The sequence below is a fragment of the Aedes aegypti genome, chromosome 1 (genome assembly GCF_002204515.2).
Source record: "Aedes aegypti strain LVP_AGWG chromosome 1, AaegL5.0 Primary Assembly, whole genome shotgun sequence".
Classification (NCBI taxonomy): domain Eukaryota; kingdom Metazoa; phylum Arthropoda; class Insecta; order Diptera; family Culicidae; genus Aedes; species Aedes aegypti.
This window is the reverse complement of record NC_035107.1, coordinates 215619678-215634888: the sequence shown is the minus strand read 5'-3', so window position 1 is coordinate 215634888 and position 15211 is coordinate 215619678. Positions and strand designations below refer to the sequence as shown.

At 38.0% G+C, this 15211-nt stretch overlaps 1 protein-coding gene across 3 annotated transcripts in view; it reads left to right on the top strand.

The window, feature by feature from the left end:
• Positions 1 to 15211, top strand: part of LOC5574622 (ATP-binding cassette sub-family G member 8) — a 237720-nt gene that overhangs the window by 54891 nt on the left and 167618 nt on the right. The gene's annotated exons all lie outside the window — the stretch shown is intronic.

Here is a 15211-nt window from a genome sequence, read left to right as displayed (position 1 = left end):
AATGATGGTGAATGCTTTCCATATTATTTCTGATACCCTCCAGTGGTCTTCTACGAAATTGCAAAAAATGTTGTACGTAACTCGTTGCAGAACTTGATTTTTACAGCACTCGTCGTTATTATCCTACTCGGCAAGCCTCGTAGGATAAATTTACAACTTGTGCTGTAAAAATCATCATTCTGCACCTTGTTCCGTAAACTACTATTGACTTCCTTGGGCATAGAGTATCGTTGTACCTGCCCAACGATATACGAATGCGAAAATGGCAACATTGGCAAGGAAAGCTCTCAGTTAATAACTGTGGAAGTGCTTACAAGAACACTAAACTGAGAAACAAGCTCTGTCCCAGTGAGGACGTAATGCCAAGAAGAAAGAGAAGAAAATGCCGATCGAACCATATTCTGAGAGTGTAACAATTCGTGAACCATAAAAGTTCAGGGCACATCGTCATCGGAGAGCCCTATGAATTGTCACGTATTGGTGTTCTAGGGTAGTGGAGGCCTGTGTGGTGGTTAGTAATAACAAAATGTTATATTTTTCGACGCCATCGTTTTAAAACAGTGCTCTAAGTGATTGGTTTAGTGAAATTATGTCACAATTTATACGGTGAAAGTGAAGTGTAGTGCCTCATTCCGTACATATTTAGGAAATATGTATAGTGAAATGTTTTTCCTAATCCATGCAGACATGGCATATTTGTGATGTCAGATTAGCTCTTTGAGATTATAATCTCAATTGCGGTGAGTATTGACTCAGCTACTTTAAGTCTGAGAATGTTGCATTTGGTTACCATCTTCTTCTTCTTCTTGGCATTACGTCCTCACTGGGACAGAGCCTGCTTCTCAGCTTTGTGTTCTTATGAGCACTTCCACAGTTATTAACTGACAGCTTTCTTTGCCATCTTATGATAGGTAAGTAAATCTCGCGCAACGTTTCTAAAGGACCTATCTAACAATGAGAGGCTCTCTTTGTGTACTTTCTCTTTCATTAATAACTGAGCCACATTAACCTCTTCTGTTGCGTTTTTTGTATGAAACGCTAGTCAAGGAAATTGCCTTTCGATCTATAGTGAAAAACTTCCCAAAATCTTTAGTATTCCACTGTTATAATCGAAAGAGAACGAGAGAGGAGAGAATCTCTCATTTGTACATAGGTCCTTTAGTAATGTTCAGCGTATCGTGATTCGTTTGTATACATTTTTTCTGGGTACGTTCTGTAGCCAACAGGGTGATCTGCTTCAAAAACACGTAGCTTAAGCGCCACTCCACTAGGGAGACCACGCGTCCAATTTCTAATTGCCCGGATGAGACTTCCCTGAGGGCGAGTCCATTTAATTTCCTTGACAGGATTTATGGATCGTTCCAGCTGGCTACAAACTAAAACGGCCAAACGGGAAAACCCTATTATCGCAACATAACTGTATACGCACGACGACACTCAGAGAATCGGTGAGAGACCACCCGTACCCCTAACATCTCACTAGAGAGAAGTTCTCATCATCGGCAAACTTTCTCAACTCACCTATGGTCATCTCACCGAACTGGAAGAGAATTAGAACCCACCAAAACAAACTCGATCATGTGGGGGACGGGACATCGCGCTGTGACGTTAAATACAATTAAACTACCAAATGGCTAGGAAAGAATCTCATTACTTGAATATATTTACGGATACAACATGGGAACAGATATATTTTCTAAAATACCTAGGATAACATACATGTTTTATTGTTATAGATTTAGTTCGAACTCATTATCTGTATGTGTTTCGTTCTCTTTCTCCTCCCTAGCTTGTGTGTGCTTTCTAACTCCTCCCTATCTAACCTACTGTGCTCAGTGCTCTCTACGTTCTACGTGACGTCACGTGTTGGAAGCTCAGCTACATAACCGTCTGCGCTCCTGGTGATAAACTTGCTTTGCGGCGGTCACGAAAACGACTCACGCATGCATTTTCACGGGTCCAAAGGCGGATCCCAAGACGCTATCGAAAAAGGGTTTCGATCTCAAATTCGCTTGCGGGTTCTTGGCGCTAATGGCACATTAGTTCTTCAGTCTTTGACTGGCACAAAAAAATCCTCCGCGGCGCCCTCACCGGACGCCGCACTTCGTTCCGAAAAAAGATTGATTGGACTAACCGGATTGCTGCTGCTGAACGCAATCGGTAGTCGATGACCTGTTCGACAGGTCGATGCTCTCACTGGCTTGGTTGATGGCTATCGTAGAGATTTCACACGTCACGGCGTGATCACAAATTGTAATGGCGGTTGACTTACCCAAGCGATGGCGGTCTTTTGGTGGTCGATACTGCCTTACCGGTCGATTGACGAACCAGCTGGTGGACTCCGTCCACGTGAAGGTCGCCTGGGCCTCCTCGGACTGATGTGGTGACGAATCCGTCCGCTTCTGGCTGGTTGACGATGGCCAGGAATTCCTCGTCCGTTGGGGAACGAAATGTCACGCTTGGGTGCGAAGAACTGTGGGCGGGAAATACAAGCCAATCTGGCAGGACACGGAACATAAGCACTGGCACAAAGAGCACATCTAGAGCACAAATTCTCACCTTGATTATTAGGTTCTAGCTTCTACCTTCGCACACACAATTCTTCACGCACACTTCACACCTACTACTAGAACGAAACATTAATTTAACTATTTAACTATACTTAACATCACTTTTCTAACACCTACTTTGGCACACGAAAACACTAACTTAGCAAACGCGGACACTTCCAACTCTTTGGATGATCACGGACGAAATGATCGAGTCTGTGAAGCCTCAGATAAGGGAAAGTGTATCTCGAACGCACCCGGAAGTACGTCATTTCCCGAAAGTCTTCGTGTACTGTCGTGACTACCCAGTTACATTGGACAACTTGTATGCTAGTCGGGCTGCCTTCCCTTTCCCACCTTATCGAGAAAACAAATGGCTTCGACCCAGGGAAGCGTTTGCAAGTTGTTTAATGCTCGTTTGCCTACGCTAAGGGAATACTTTTCAAAATTCAAATTCATTCTTAAAGACTGCATGTATTCTATTCACATTATTTACACAAACTAAATACAAAATTATTTACAAAATTCATGAATGCTACAGTTCATCCACATGCCTGCTGCGGCACCAATACGTAGCAGTAAAATATATTAGGAGTATTCACTTTAAAGCGTAAATCTTATTTAGCACAGTTCATGCCACATTATGGACCGATGCACGAGTTCACTTATTTGACGTTTGAGCGGTGCCGAATTCACTGGTTTCCATGGTCACATAAATAACACGGCACTGCTAAAACGTCAAATAATGAACTCGTGCATTGGTCCATATGCTCAAACAAAACACACATTTTTCGGGATCTGTCAATCGTTTGTTTCGAGTTACTAGATTTAATTTTCATATGTCATCGTATCGGAAGAGCAATATTTAACTTGAAATAATTCATTACTTATTTTGTGCAGACTTTCAGTTACGCAACTTTAAATGAATACCCCTATTATTGTTACCACTTGCAGTTCTCATGATTGCTATGAGAATACGGCAACTGATGGCACTGAACATGATGCACTAGAATGACCAAAAATTCATTAGTGCTCTCGTTTCATTTTGAAGAGACTCTTCTCTTCTACTATACACTATTCGTCAAATGAGAGATATTTTTTACGTGTTTTAGTGAGTATGTGAAATATATTCTCATCGTTTGAGCTGTGTAAAGGTAGTTAGATTCTTTGACCACAAATGCGTGTATTTTTATGTATGCGGTGAGTGACTCAGCGAGTAAAAATATCAATGTTTCTCGAATTCAAGTTTGCATCACCCTGGCTGGTCGCTGGCTCTCTATCAGGGTTGGGAAAAATCTGAAATTCACTCTACAGTAGTCAAACAAAGCCAATCACAGTCAGCGAAGCCAGTGAAACTCACGCCCTGGGAGGGAGGCACCGATACTACACACGAAATATGACACAACACTTTTCCAAATTGCAAGATAACTCCCGCTCTCCAACGACAATCAAGGCAGGCTTGGGGAAATTCGCTAGTTTTCTTTTGTTGTGTACCTTCGATCTTTCTGGACAAACTTGGAAAAAGGGCCATAGTGTTATGTGCATTCAATTTTAATGATGATTGGAAAACAGTAAAAAAATGCGTGTTTCTTTACTTTATATTCGATCAAATTAAAAGGAACTATCGTGGCATTGCTTTTGGGTGTTGCAGGAATTGATTTTCAACCGACTGTTGTCAACTTTGTTGGAATGCAAAAATTTGTTTTGATCAATTACGCGCTTTTATCAAGTTTGTCCACTCTTCAAGATCTGGGCTCACCGTGACAGTTCGTGACAGCAGAATCTCGGCTCACTATGACGTACATAAATTTTGTATCGGTTTCTCCCTCCCAGCTCACGCCCATCGCTGCTGTAGGCAAAAAGCCTTGAAAATTGCAAAACACCCGTTGCTAAGGACAACCCGAAATTACTGTAGAAAAATGTTCTATTTCCCGCTGCATTTCCCGCATTTAGAGCCTTCAATGACACTAACGATTTAGGAAACTCATGCGCCCAACATAGGCTACTTGATGAGATTCACGATTTTGAACTACTGTACTGGGAAACCCACGTGACTTTCGCGAAATTCAAGCCTACTACTATTACCATTCCCAGCACTGCTCTCTATGTATATGCATGGTAGAGTGATCTAGAGATAAGTTTGTGATCCGTGTAAATCAAATTTGTGAAACACCGCATAGTATGATCGGTAGACGAACCACCTGCAGTTTATATCGACTGTATAGACTATTTTTATGCCTATAAGCAAGAATATTCTAGCGTAAAACACATTTTGTGGGCACAATGGTTGTCGTATCCCTCAGACACACACAACTTGTGTTTGGGATGCCGTGTGTACTTAATATTGTTGTACATGATTTGTGGTTGCAGTTATTGAGTCAATTCGGACTGAAATTTCTCTTCACAAATCATTTGTATTTGTGAGTTTGCAACCTGATCTGGGACTTTGAAGGCATTTCGATTCGAGATGACCGTTCTTTTCATTTTCGACATCACTGCTAGTTGATCGTACTGCTTTCAACCCCATCGTCATCATGGTTGATCAATACGACGGCACTAGTTTCTTCAATCGCATCAACTGGATATGCAGTTGGCGAAACTCAGAAAGCTGGAAATGACTTACCAAACGTACAATCGTCTGCATCTGCTAAAAATGACAATTCCGAGTCTGTCGGTAATAGGGTTTTGGTACCGGGAGTACCGGTACTGGATAGCTTTGAGTACCGGTGTTTTTGGTACTGATGAAAAATATCATAATCGATTGATTCAATAAATTTCTTCACAATAAATGTTACGTAAGTTTGGTTAAGTTCATTAATGACAAATTTCTTTGGTCGACCAAGGAACGTATTACACAATGACGTATTCTAATAATCATCTCTTCATCACTAAGTATGGTTTACCTTTATACATAGAAACGCAAAAAGTACGCTCATAGTTTGCATCTTGTTTGAAACATGTTTTGGAGTATTAAAAAACTGAGGGTGAAGTTATTTAACGGAAATGATTAAGAAGATCCGTTTTTCGAATACAAATAAAGAAATGTTTCAATATATTGTAGAATTTAAAAGTGTTAAGAGACATGGCACAAAGTTTGATAGAAATTGTTTGAATTAATTCGTGTATTATAAGTCTGTTCAAAGCGAAATATTTTTTGACATTTCACGATGCATGGGCAACAATTCGAGCAACATGCCGAAGGCACTGGAAGAGTTTTGTCCGTATCTGAAAGTTTTGTCATAAAAATTCGCAATCGAATGGCAGATGAACATTAATCTTTAACACGCTTTGCATTTTTAGTAATATTTTCACCTTGTCATGAGCACAGGAACAAAGTCAATAAATTATAAATTTTGAACGATTTTTCGCACCACATACAACATTACACAATGCAGCAACTTTCAAGACTTTTCTAGAAAATGGTCAACTGTGGATGGTTGAAAAATATATTTGAATAAATGTGAATAAGTCAGAAACAAACATGAATTTCTACACATATTGTATAAAATTAGAACGGTAAACTCATTATTATTATAAGACCATATTTTTAGTGTGATAATTCATAGAGATCGCAATCGGCACAATCGCAATGATAGCAAAATGGCCAGCATGAACTACAACATGCTTGTCTACTTGGTGTTGGTTCACTTCCATTCGTTGACAGGTCAGTCGAGATGGTGTGATTCATGCAGGAGAACTGGTTCCGCTTTCCGTTGCCGTTCCACTATCATTGCGTTGGGGCCTTAAGCATCATCAAACTTGTGTTTATTGACGAATTCGAAAAAATTGCATTTTTTTGCCCCACCGGTGGGGCAAAAGTTCGAATCTAGTGTGGGGCAAAAGTTCGTTGGCTAAAACACAAAATATCAATACTTTTATGCCAGGCATACTTTATACCAGCCGTAAACTTATGTTTGCCGAAAAATACACACTAAATTTTCATTAAAAAATGCCCAAAACAGGGTTAGTTGTAATACACCCAAAAAATAGCAGTTTTTCGCAAAACTAAGTGAAAATGTAAAATTTTTGTGGAATTTTTCGCACGATCAGGCAAATTTTGCTAAATTTGAAGATAATATGTAGATTTCAGGAAATTTGAAAAATTTTCCGTGGTTTTATACATGGGTCGAACTTTTGCCCCGCAGATTCGAACTTTTGCCCCGCTATGGGCCAAAAACTGATTCCAACTATTTATGGAAAAACTAATACACGTCAAAGCATCCTTATGATAAGCCTAGAAACGCCCTTACAAAAATATTGAAAAATATTTTATCGTTATTTGGTTCCATGCATTGAAAGTTTGACCAAATATTACAATATTTACGTCGAAAAACAAAAAATAGCCATAACTTTTCCAAATCTCAATCGATTTTTAAGATATTTGGAGTGAAAGTCTCTTACTTGAATAGCATTCGAACCACCATGAAATTTCTAAGTTTTGATTTGAATTGAGCTAGAAATCTTAAAAAGAAACTTTTGCCCCACTCGAACTTTTGCCCCACTTTACTCTATGCTTTATATTTATTGCGAAAAATCCTCCAGTACCGGTATTTTACCGGTACTACCGGTACTGAGAGTGACAGTACCGTAGAACCGGTACTCGTCACAAGGGGTCGGTACTAGGAACCCTAGTCGGTAAAGGTAAAAATTACCTTAAAAACCAGCTAAAGAACCATACCCGCAAGGTGGCTTCATCTGGTAATAAATTATCCTCTGATGAAGAGGCTCACAATATTCGACCTTCATTACGTTTGCTGGTAAGAATCACGCAAGGTTTTTTCGACAACGTATGGACCTGTGCACGAGTTCGCTATTTGACGTTTGAGCGGTGCCGTGTTATTTACGTGACCATGGCAACGAGTGAATTTGCCACCGCTCAAACGTCAGATTAGTGAACCCGTGCATCGATCCATTAAAGGACGAACTCTGGACCAAAGCACGAGTTCACTGATTTGACGTTTGAGCGATGCTGAATTCACTCGTTGCCATGGTCACGTAAATAACACGGCACCACTCAAATGTCAAATAGTGAACTCGTGCATCGGTCCATTAAGGGACAGTGTACCCCCGCTAATTTGAACGGTTCCTCATGCAAACCATCGGGGTTTATTTTTAATTTGAACTTCTGGTCACCCTACGAGCAACAAAAAATCGTACCCCTTTGGCTGTTTTGTTTTGATTCGGCATTCCGTTTCGCAAAGTTCCTTTCCCCTTAACTCCGTTCCATGAGCAGAATGACGTTTGGACCATTTTTAATTTGAATGATGTGCAAATTAGCGGGGTACAATTTCAAAAGTGTTCAGATTAAATATTGCCACACCAACGGGGGTACCCGGTACTGATATCTAAGAAAGCTGGTAATCTGTTTATCTTAGAGATATAAATCCAGTTTGAGCTTGCAAACATTGAATGATTGTTATTTTTCAAGAAATTGTTCAGTCAGAGTGAACCAAATTACCGAACGGTGTTCTTTAGCTCAGTCAAAGTGTACCAAGTGCACTTAGTCCACCAAAAAAATGTTCTATTTGAGGGTTGTATTATGTTTTTCTCTGATAATCACTTCGCATTATATTGTTTGAAAGTAACACAAATATGTGTGGAAATATTGAACCAAATTCATTACGAGTTCAAAAATCGCAAAGTGTTAGACTTTATCAGGACTGGATTTACAAAAGTTACCTTGTGGGGGCCCTTTTCTAAGAGAAACATTTTATTCGTTTAGAATAGATTATTTTTGTAAGCTTTTCACTATCAGAAGACATGTTTGATTTTACCCCATTACTCCGAATACTTACCGAATTATCTCGAATGCCGCTAACCCGAATGCCATTACCCCGAATTCCAATATCATAGAGCTTAGTGACATTTGAACACACCTAACAAAAACGTATGCTAGTCGCTCGTCATACACAGTTTGTTTTTGTTTTCCTCAAAGAAACTTGCACACGCTTTCCAGACTCATCAAAATGAATACGGAAATATTACCCAATTTTAAAAATTTACACCCGGTTTCTGGGTGTTTTTCGAGACTGAGTTCATATTGTTTTCCTCTAAGGTTCACAACTACATCTACACTAGGGCACCCATACCATTGGGCGTGATAACCACTATGGGGAAATGTCATCAATGTCATCATGCCAATGTTATTACAAATTCGAGGAAATAGCATTCGGGGTGATGGAATTCGGGGTAATGGTACATTCGAGGTAATGGCATTCGGGGTGATGTCATTCAGGGAAATGTCATTCGGGGTAATGGAGTAGAATCGACATGTTTATATGTTTACAGGTTAAATTAGGGCTTATTCGTCAATATTAAAATCTTTTCTGATGGTTACTTTAATCCAAATTAGGGAGACTTACGGCTTCGGCACCATTCGACTATTATCGGCAACCAAATTTCAAACGCCAAATATACAGTATTTTTCTATCAAAACACATCAGTGGAAACATTGAGATGATTCTTTGTTCTGCCCGCTTCCCGCTGGCGAGATTTCCGAGACTAAACAGACGATTCGCCGGAGATGTCATCAATTCAAATGAGCACGCCTCAAAATGTGACTGATTTGGAGCTGCCGAAGAGATTCACAAGCAGTTGTTATGGGAAAATTGCCGAAGAGATTGAGGCTGCCGACAATAGTCACACTGACAAGAAATGTTCGCAGCGTTGTAAAAACGTTCCCAAACGCATTTTTGACAAGTCTGTCGGTGTGAATCGATAGAGGATTGAGCAACGCATAAATGTAAATAGACAAAAACGAAAATTTCAAAAGAAGCACGGCATCAGCTTAAGCTGCCGAGAATACGTAAGTTCCCCTATATTGATTCTATTCCTGTTTGAATAATCAAGTTGTTGAACATACAGATTTATTTAACAGTTTTTCGTTGAAGAAACTGATGTAGGGCTGGTAGCAGGTCGTTTTCAAGAAAATTTGGTTTCTGTTTTAATGCAAGTCTCTGAAAAGTCTCTATTTTCAATGGATGGTCTCAGAATGCCCCCCCCCCCCCTCATGTTTTTTGATCCATAAAATATTGTATGGACTATGGTCTTTGGCCAGACCCCTCTTCCTCCCATAAATGATCACGTAATTAATGGACGACCTCTAAGGTCTCTATTTTAATCAAAGTGGTATCTAAAATTTATTTTTTACTTATTCTGATCAAAGTGAATCCTTATGCAAAATTCTACAAGCTCCAGAAAAAAAAATTAAAAAAAAAAACACTTCAACGCGGCTATTCAGCAGGTTCTTCAAAAAATTTGTATCACTCGAGGAAAAATGAACTAAGATCAATACTTTAAATAACATTTAGCGGTAACTTTATGGAAAAACCAAGGATTTTAGAATATCAAACAACAGGACACGATAAGTAGCAATTGATGAGTGTGGATATCAACATTTTTTTGTCTGTCCGTTTGTGTCATTGTTCTGAACCTAGGATGCAAACGAAGATTTGCACAGATTTGCACCAAAATTTAAACCGAGGTTGCAATCGAGGTACTAATGGACCGGTTTTCGAATCGGCGTTTGCACCTATGTTCACTTAACACATGTTTGGGTTTAGGTTCAGTTTCGAGCGTTTCGGTTTGCACACGATAACAGAGTACAAGGAGAGTACGGAACCGCCTGAACAAACGTGTTCGGTGTTCGTTTGGGAAGACTGATGTGGTGGTATAATTCATTATGCAACTCAAAATAGTTGTGTAATGAAAAAAACGTTTACTATTATTGCAACTAAAATCAGTTGCGTAATGATTCTTACGATACGACAGAAATCAGGGTATAAACGTAGACAATTTCAGGGAGATTGGCTTGATGTTAAACAGCCTAATGGGCTGAGAAATTTCAAAATCTCTTTCATGCAAAATGATAAAGTTTAGGTGTACCAGTCATGGACATAAGGACTGTTCATTTTATAAAGTGGACACCTTGTGCATGTTGTATCTTTTTAATTTATCAATGAAATTTAAATTGATTTTCTGCACATCGTTCGACTAGTATTGTACAATGTTGTGATAATAAAAAAATCTCCAAAATAATTAAATTTCATACGAATATGCAACAACGATTAGAACGATCGATTTTTGGAGGTTATCAAAATCAATGATTGTTAGAAATTGGCTGGAAAATTTTACAATATATATTTTTTATTTTCAAAAAAGGCTTGTTCTTCGAAAGCATCATCAATAAGAAGCCTGATGCAAAAAATCAAGTTGTTTTTGGAGTAACAATTTTACAGATATAATAAAATCATTTTTCCCCTACATTTTTTAGAGAAAAATATTTTAAATTTAAAGGGAATTGATATGAGTAGAATTTTTTGGTTAAAGTATGTCCTGATGGAAGTGCTTATATAGTATTAATATGAAAATCAACTTACGCCTTCATAGAAGTACTTATTTAGTCCCCTCGTCACATTTAAAGCACAATAGAAACACAATTGCTTTATTCCTAGAAGCCCTTACAAAGTATATTAACAATCATCAAAATTGGCAACACTGCTGTAATAAAATCGATTTTATTTTCCACTTATTATTTTCATAATGTGTCATTCCTAGATTATCAGTTGAAATATTCGGATAAAACCGTTTACAATTTGCAGTAGATCAATAAATATGCGTACATGATTTTAAAAGTATGAGACTTTTTAGTAAAACTACCATAAACAGTAAAATTTATACTTAAGACTGTAGTTTAAACTAACGATTTAGCTCTCGTTTATACAAATATAGTTTCTTTAGTAATTCAAACTAGTTTTGAACACGCTTTTTACTTTTCTCTTTTGCTGAGCGTGAAAGGATGGTGTATCAGCGAATTTGGCCATAAACGGGTAAATCACTAAAGTCACCTAATGTCAGTAAATGGTGGAATAAAATTGATTTTTTAAAGCTTTACCATGAGTAGAATAGTAAAAGATTCAAACATACAATTTGTTCATAAAAATTAGGACTTTTGTTTTGCGAAAAATATTGTTAAACTTTGACGAACAGCATTTCTTATGAGTTTTTGGAAAAACTATTTAGCTCTTCAACCAAAAACATTTTCTAAGATCTTACATTTTCATAGCATTGTAGAATAATAGTTAAACGATGCACAGAAAACCGATTACGATTTTATCAATAAATAAAAAAGATATAGCATGAACAAAGTGTCCACTTTATAAAATGAACAGTCCTTAATGATTCCCTATATTGCCATACGTGATAATTTGATTATCTTTGTGTTCAAAAACATTCAACATGTGGAAGTTTTTGAGAGAACACATATGGCCAAATTGGGAACCACTATAGCTAAAACTGGTACACTGTCCCTAGTCATTTAATTTTCACTTATAGATCCCCATAGAGAAGACAATATAAGACATTTCTAGTCTAGTTCTTTGTAGGCTTCATGTTAAGACCATTCCTTGCATGTCAGAAAAACATACCCAATGCCTTATTTCTTATTTTTGTGTAGGTATACTCTCTTATATTCAGATATTATTGATCATTGTTCTCCGAAAAAAGTACACTGTACACTGCTCTGCATTACGCCGTTTAAAACCCCTTCGCCAGCTGAGTCTCCGGAGATCGAAGAAGAACCACGAAACGAAAAAAAACAACAACAAATCGATTCCCGTTATGTGCCGACCGCGAAAAAAACTTCCAAGACACGACGTCAACCACTCAGCTCTTCGATCCGATCCGATGGGCTGGTATGGAACTGGTTTCGAACATCGAAATAATCGATCCACAAATTAGGTTAGGGACTTTTCCCTTTACGGGCTGGAAGAAGTTTGACCCGAACCGTGTCCGTGCGTTTAGAAATTAGGATTTCTGACTTAGAATTTCACGGGAGGAATGCTGCGACGATCTGGAGCTTCATTAACATGTCGTAACTAATATTGATACGATGAGCACTTGATATGCAAATGAATCAGTTTGATGTAAAAGCTTCCAGAGGATGGAATCGTCGCGAATATGGAAATGCGGCCTATCTAACGGTTCAGAGCTTTAAAGTTCCTTACACACATAAAGGTTTATATGCTCGACATTTGTTTTGCTCTTTCGAAGTGAATGTTTTTTCTGCCTCTCAAAAGGTCATGTAGAACTGCACGGGTTGGCACAGAGATAGCAACACGTATGATTAAACGTTAATGATAGCACTGACGGATGATAACTACTTATTGCCTGCCTCTGTTGCGGTTGGAATTTGAAAGCAACATTGTGAATAAATGTTACTGCTGCACAAGGAGAATGTAAGTGCATTTCGCATACTATGAGGTCAAATGGTTTATATTTGTTTGGAACTAAATGTGGAAGATCAACTGTGTCTTAAAACCTTTTAATTTATTTTTTCAATTTCAATGCAATGTGTGAAAACAACAAGTTTACAAAATGTCTTGAGTTTTTACTTGTTAAGTGTGGATGAGAGTGGAATATAGTTTTTAAGGTTTTAACAGAAATTTTGAAATGCGATAATAAAAAAGGAGAACTTTTTAGATAGCTTTGTAAGCTTCACTGAAAAAAATCCACACGTTTGATCCGTGTGTTCAAAATTATGGATCGATTCATGAAGGTCTATATCGATTTGTTGTGATTTTCTTACAAATTTCAATTCTTTTGTTTTGCGTCATGGACTTTATCAACCGACAACATGAATTCCATAGTTTTCCACATCAGTTCCTGAAGCTTTCCATTTCAAATTCATATGCGTTAACCTATGGGTGCATAGATCATCACCCAACACGGATTCAGTGTGTTTAACTTATGATTATCTTGTGTCATGATCATCATGTTCAACTTGGTCGATTTGAATTCGATGAGCTTGCTGTCGATTTCCGTGTTTCAAATTTCTAAATTGTTTGTGATCAACCCATAGCAAACTAAATTGCGACGAGCAGAGGAGCCTCGAATCCATATTTTGGGGAGCAAGAGTACTCTATAAAATTCCTTCTTTCAGTCTCATGATATCCATGTTCTATCACACAGAACTATCTTGAGCTACCGTTTTGCTTCGAATTGCCGGACGCTTCGAAAGCCGGACACTATGAAAGTTTTTACGGGGCCCAGATAGCCGTAGCGGTAAACGCGCAGCTATTCAGTATGACCATGCTGAGGGTCGTGGGTTCGAATCCCGCTGGTCGAGGATCTTTTCGTAAAGGAAATTTTCTCGATTCCCAGGGCATAGAGTATCTTCGTACCTGCCACACGATATACACATGCAAAAATGGTCAATCGGTAAAGAAAGCTGTCAGTTAATAACTGTGGAAGTGCTCATAAGAACACTAATCTGAGAAGCAGGCTTTGTCCCAGTTGGGACGTAATACCAGAAAGAAGAAGAAGATGAAAGTTTTTACATTTTTTCATGACATAAAATTAATTTTTCTTGTAATACTTATGCACTAAACTATTCTTTAACTCCAATCGTATGTTATAGATGTTAATGTATCGTTGTAGGCATTAAGATATTAATAACAAAAATGAAAGAACGAAATGCGTATCGATACTCACACATTTCAGTGCGTGTTGGACTGCGTCTTATAGTTGCCATGAAGTGGAGAGTAGCAATTTTGCCATAACTGTTTTTACCTTTCTGGTAGCTTCAGAATTATTTACGACTCGAAACTTTTGTGATTACGTATAGTGAACTGTTCAAAATCCTGATATATATAGTTGGTAAGTTGATTTTTTTTTTACAAAATATGCAACAATTCGGTCAAAAAAAAGTGTCCGGAATTCGAAGCAAAAGTGTCCGGATTTCGAAGCAAGACACATCTCTTGTTTTCCAATATTTCAACGTTTTTTGAATAAATAATCGCTATTTTTATTACACTATGCCAGAAAATAAACATTTAACAACGTAAAAATACACAGTACATTATGGAAATAATTATCATTAATTGTAAAAATTATGTTTGAAGTTAATGCGGTGCTTAAGTGTCCGGATTTCGAGTCATAACGGTACTACATTTCGAATTCAAAAAGATAATTAGTTGGTTTTTATGATTTAATGTTTGGAACCTCATGTTTGTTTCACATGACAACCTAATGTTTATACACATGTTATTATACCGTGAGATCAATGACGAAATCCATATAGCTACCACACTCAAATCATGTGATTTTCCTCATTGCGCAAATCTATAAGTAAAACACACTACCTTGACGTGTAGATTTTTCTCAGTGTTCTATGACAAAGCACAGTGGTTTAGAAAGCAGTTTTACGAGGAAAGGTGCATTTGAGCTTCAGAATGAAACATTAGACGAAAACGGTCTTCTACAAAATTGTTTGTTTTAGTTAGGCCCTTTGTTTGGTGTCGTTAAAAATTAGGGTGGTCCACATTTTCATAGAAATTGTATAACTAACTTTCTTATTTGAAGAAATTATAGTACATATGCTTCAGCAAAGTTGTAGACCATCCAATTTCAAGCAATGTGAGCTTTTATTCAGTGGTTTTTCAAAATTAGGGTGGTCCACAGTATCACAGCCGTGGACTCTAACCACTCGGCTAAGGAAGGCCCCTTCCAGAATCTGGAAAAACTTTCTTCCAGAAGCTGTAAAAGCTTCCTTCCAGAAGCTGGAAAAGTTTCCTTCCAGTAGCTTGAAAAGCTTCCATCCAAAAGCTGGATTAGCTTTCTTGCAGAAAATTAGAAAGCTTCGTTCCAGAAGCTGGAAAAGCTAA